Genomic DNA, 6,000 nt, shown 5'->3' with positions numbered 1-6,000 from the left:
ACATGTACTGGTAGTCATACAGAGATGTGACAGTGAACTACATGTACTGGTAGTCATACAAAAATGTGACAGTGGACTACGTGTACTGGTAGTCATACAGAGATGTGACAGTGAACTACATGTACTGGTAGTCATACAGAGATGTGACAGTGGAATACATGTACTAGTAGTCATACAAATATGTGACAGTGACTACATGAACTGGTAGTCATACAGAGATGTGACAGTGGACTACATGTACTGGTAGTCATACAAAGATGTAACAGTGACTACATGTACTGGTAGTCATACAGAGATGTGACAGGGAACTACATGTACTGGTAGTCATACAGAGATGTGACAGTGGACTACATGTACTGGTAGTCATACAGAGATGTGACAGTGGACTACATGTACTGGTAGTCATACAGAGATGTGACAGTGAACTACATGTACTGGTAGTCATACAAAAATGTGACAGTGGACTACATGTACTGGTAGTCATACAGAGATGTGACAGTGGACTACATGTACTGGTAGTCATACAAAGATGTAACAGTCAAAACTTATCATTGTAACTGGATACACGAACAAACATTAAGATTTATATATGTTGTTGTTTCAGTGTATTTTTAATAAATTAACACCTCAAAGTTAAATAAGTGAATGGTTTATAACTAGTTTACGTTTTCTGATTTGGTTTAAAATGTATCATGGTTAAGTCAGCACTATCTGTCAGAGGTCCCACATTAAATGAAGAAAGGGCAAAATTGACAGACGAAGAAATAAGGTGACTTGCTTGCTTATTTAGGCAAAAAGAACGCCATACATGTAGTTCAGGACATCTGGAATTCCTATTTAGGGAGTAAAAAACTTATTAAACACTAATAATTGGTTAATCGAATTCTGTGAGGGGTAATTGCTGTAAAACCTCTAATTGAACACCATGGCGCTCTATTTTTCATCTTTATTATTCCGTGGAAGTCAACCGAAAAAGGCGTCCAAATAGAGGCTGACGTTGTATTTTTCAATTGGCTCATCAGAATTTTGTCGAAGCGAATGTCGCCTACATTTTGCCCTCTTTTTCCGACAGACCGATATCAAATCTTTTGGATGCAACAAATCTGCTAACTTATCTCTAACTTGTTAAAAATCTCTAAATAAAATATACATTGGGAAGCCGAGAAAAATCTCTACCAGTTGTTATCTATTGCTTGCAATTAATCTGCATAATCTATATTATAACTTGTGCCTTGCTTTCCACTTTGTTAGGGCTTTCAATTTTTATTCCATTCTAAATTTGAAGGCATGTTTTTATTATGTATCATTGCACTCACTGGTATGTTTGCCACAGTTTTCAGCCAAAACTAGCTTTTAATGTGCAATAGAAGAGAAGTCACGAGCGTCGATCCATTGTAAGCCGTGTTAAGATAATTGTAAGAATGTTATTAAATATTATGCTGTAAATCTGGAAATTTATGAGTTATTCAATGACAATCTATCAAAGACTACAAATGCATATTCATGAACAAGTGAAATAAATAAACGATACTTATAATACATGCAGATACAAAAATTAATGTTTTTAAAACAAAGATATTTGCATCGCTTGCTCGAATAGCTGCATTCTAATGGTTTCTTTCGAAGGAACAGACTTCTTCTGGTTGTCCAAAACCTTCTGCAATGTTTTTAACCTCAACTCTTATGCATTGCTGAACTAAACATATTAGCATCCAAACAACTTTTTGGCTGAGCAAAACCTTTACACGTTACAATTAGCAGAAATGCAATGCATAAAAGCTTTGCTCGCTAAATGTATCTTTTTGGCCCAAAACTAGTCGTTAATTTCCCACTGTAAATGTAAACCGTTTATATATGAGTGTAATTCGAAGTATTAAGACGACATTAAACAAGAAACAAGAAACTACTATTAGCATGAAACAGTTATTAATTATTTCCATGGTGCTGCTTTCAGAGTTTTCAAACAAAACAAAAAGCTTTGGAATCGGACAACGAGAGAGCTATTTTTAATAATATAAACGATTCATTATTAATACGATTTTGTGGGCACTTTTCTGCTGATCAATTGATGTTACGGACTTGTAAAAATCAAATAATGTCAAAGTGCTGGTCAAGTGGAGATGGTGCTCAATTAGAGAGTAGTGCTCTATTTTTCAACCCTTCTCTCAGGGTGGTGGTCAATTGGAGGTGGCAATCAAATAGAGGTGGCGTTTAATTAGAGGTTAAAAGATATATATATCTAGATATATATATATAGGACAGATAGTGCAGTTGGTAAGGTATTGGGACCGTGATCATTAGGTCCTCGGTTCAAACCCCAACAGCAGCGGTGATAAGGAGTCACCTTGGTAGATGCCTCGCTTAATTTTTACACTCGCCAGCTTTTTGCCATTAGCCTCCAGTTCCGTCTTCCATTTGGTCATTGACATCTTGATGAATGCCACAACTGCACTTTTCTGGTGGTCCCTAGACAAGACCCTTGCTTGTATAGCGTCTACAACCTCTATGATGAGTGCAATAACCAAAGCCATGCCGGCTCGGACGTCGCCCGGTCAAACAAGGTCCGCGCTGCCTGTAGCTGAACCAGGACAAGGCAGCGAAAAATGGGCTACTGGTTCAAAACGGATGAAATGGACTCGGACCGATAACACGGACCTCATGCAGTGCTACTTTATGAGTGAACCTCAAAAGTGGGGCTACATGGGAAGGATGCGTCAACTGTGGATAAACATGCGCCCTGAATTGCCACTAACTGCTAAGCAACTTGTAGCTCAGAGAAGTAACATAATCAAGCGGCACCTCATATCAGAACTGTAGATATGTAGATGAAATTAGGGAAAAGTTCACCCAAGTAACCTCGACCAATGAGGAGTGCATATCAACACACACTGTCACACATACACGATCATGTGTTGACTCACGGGTTAAAGAAAACATGCACTTGGACTTTGACCCAAGGGTGAAAGAGCTTGCAGAAAATATCATCAACAAGATGCCAGCTGCTAATGATTATGGAAGCAGGATACCACTAAGAAGAGTTAGCAAGACCATACCTAAGAAGCTGTTAGAAGACATTAACTTGGCACTGGAGTCGATCTCAACTGGATCAATCAGTGAGACTAATGCCCTAATCTACAGTACAGCAACCGTCATCTTGGAGGAGATGGGTATTAAGCCACTGCCAACAAGGCTGCAAGCCATTCCATCCTGGCAGCTAAGGCTACAAAATAAGATCAAAGATTTGCGCAAGAAAGTTAGTAGGCTCAGTGAGAGATCTAACCACAGTTTGGAGCGCCCAAAAAGGGAAGCCACAATAGAAGCTCTAGAATCTGCCAAACAGCAGCTAGTAGCACTCTCGGCGCGACTGAAGCGGTACACCAAAAAGCGGGATAACAAGAGAATGAACAAACTGTTTATCAATAATCCATCTAGAGTGTATTCCCAGTTCAAAGGTGAACTGCAGAGGCCAATGTCTGAGCCTCCCTTATCTAGCACTTCAAAGTTCTGGAAAGACAACTGGGAGAAAGAGACTACTCATAACACTACTGCAAATTGGCTGAAGAGGCTTAAAGAGAGCCATCAACACACTGTAGCAAGGACTCACCATCAGCGAAGAGGACATCAAGTGCAGAGTGCAGCGTATGAAGAACTGGGCAGCACCTGGCCATGACATGATTCAAGCCTTCTGGTTAAAGAAATTGACATCACTTCACACTAGAATGGCTAAGCAGATGGAATGCCTAATAGAACAAGGTGACCATCCAGAATGGCTGACCAAAGGACGAACTGTACTTCTAATAAAAGATCCAAAGCAGGGGCCGATTCCCAAAAACTATCGACCAATAACATGCTTGCCCACCACTTGGAAACTGCTCTCAGGAATAGTGGCAGACAAACTGAATGAGCACATGAGTCACTATATGACCAGTGCTCAGAAAGGAATTGGGCGCAACACCCGAGGAGCCAAACATCAGTTACTGGTGGATTGGATGGTCTGTCAAGACAGCAGGAGAAGGCATACCAATCTTGCTATGGCTTGGATTGACTACAAAAAGGCCTACGACTCAATTCCCCATAGTTGGATACTTGAGTGCCTCAGTATGTACAATGTTCACCCTGCCCTTGTGGCATTCATCAAGATGTCAATGACCAAATGGAAGACGGAACTGAAGGCTAATGGCAAAAAGCTGGCGAGTGTAAAAATTAAGCGAGGCATCTACCAAGGTGACTCCTTATCACCGCTGCTCTTCTGCATATGCCTAAACCCTCTAAGCAATATGCTGGAGGAGACTCAATATGGGTACCAGTTTAAGAGTGGCACTAAGATAAACCACCTCTTCTACATGGATGACATCAAGCTGTACGCTAACAAAGAAAGGGACATTGATTCGTTAATACACCTCACTCAGGTATACAGCAAGGGCATCGGAATGACCTTCGGTATTGAGAAATGGAGAAGGCTAATTCTTAAGAAAGGCCATTCTATGCTCACAGATGGCCTAAAAATGCCAAATGGTACCATCAAAGATATAGAAGAAGGGTACAAGTACTTGGGGATTATGCAAAGCAACATCAACCACGAAACCGAGGTACGTCACAAAGCCATTACCGAATACAAGAAACGCCTTCGGCAGGTCTTATGGAGCCAGCTCAATGCCAAGAATCAAGTCATGGCACTAAATATCTACGCACTGCCAGTAATAAGATATTTAGCAGGCATAGTAAAGTGGACTGAGGAAGCCATAAAAGAAACAGATATAGCAACTCGTAAACTGCTGACCATGCATGGAGCACTTCACCCAAAATCTGATACTGCTAGATTGTATCTCGATAGAAAAAATGGCGGTAGGGGACTCAAAAGTGTACAGCAGACAGTGAAATAGGAGGATCAAAGCATTTGCAGCCTCCATGGCTACCTCAGATAAGTTGCTAGCTGAATTTCAATCGGCTGCTCCTACAACGGACCTACGCCCTGATGATGAGGAAATTGACTGGCACACGAAACCTCTTCATGGTGCTTACCACCAACAAATATCTAAGGTTGGCGATCTTCACCAGACATACATGTGGCTGAACAAAGGAAACCTAACGGCCAATACAGAGTCGCTAATCATGGCAGCCCAGGAGCAAGTGCTCCCAACAAGGCAACTCCAAACGAAAATCTATCACACTAGAGACGATCCTAGATGCAGACTGTGCAAAGATGCACCTGAGACCATCCAACACATCATCAGTGGATGCAAGCGGCTAGCAGGAAATGCATACACTGAGCAGCATAATCATGTCGCAGGTGGTGTGTATAGAAGTCTATGTGATGAGTATGGCCTTAATAAACCACAACACTAGTGGGAAGCTCTTGGTAAGGTCAATGAAAATGACCGCGCTAAGATCCTCTGGGACTTCTACATCCGAACTGACAGCATGTCCTAGCAAACCAACCAGATATAGTGGTGGTAGACAAAGAGAACAAGAGGGCTACTATAATAAATATAGCAGTACCTAATGACTACAATATAGCCAGCAAAGAAAAAGAAAAGGTAGAGAAATATCTCCCTCTTGAAGAAGAGATCGAAAAATGCTGGAATGTAAGAACAACTGTAATCCCAGTAGTCATTGGGGCACTGGGCGCAATAACACCGGCCCATAAAATGTGGCTTGCCCAAATACCAACCGCAATCAACTCAGGTGAGTTGCAGAAAAGTGCGCTATTGGGAACAGCTAAGATCTTGAGGCGAGTGCTCAAACTTCCAGGTCTCTGGTAGGAGACCCGAGTTAGAGCAGAAATTACCACCCATACGGGGTATCCGGGGTGAGGAAACAATTTATATATATATATTTATATATATATATATGTATATATATAGATAAATCTATATATGTATAGCTAGATTGATATTGGTTCGGAAAATTAAATCTTTATATATCAGGTCTTGCGACCATCAACTGTGGTGATCCTTGCCTTTGGTTAAAGTCATGTGATTGTTATTACAAGAATAGAGC

This window comes from Watersipora subatra, chromosome 10, assembly GCF_963576615.1.
Source record: "Watersipora subatra chromosome 10, tzWatSuba1.1, whole genome shotgun sequence".
Lineage (NCBI taxonomy): Eukaryota > Metazoa > Bryozoa > Gymnolaemata > Cheilostomatida > Watersiporidae > Watersipora > Watersipora subatra.
The sequence above is the reverse complement of the archived record's forward strand: the minus strand, read 5'-3'. Positions refer to the sequence as shown.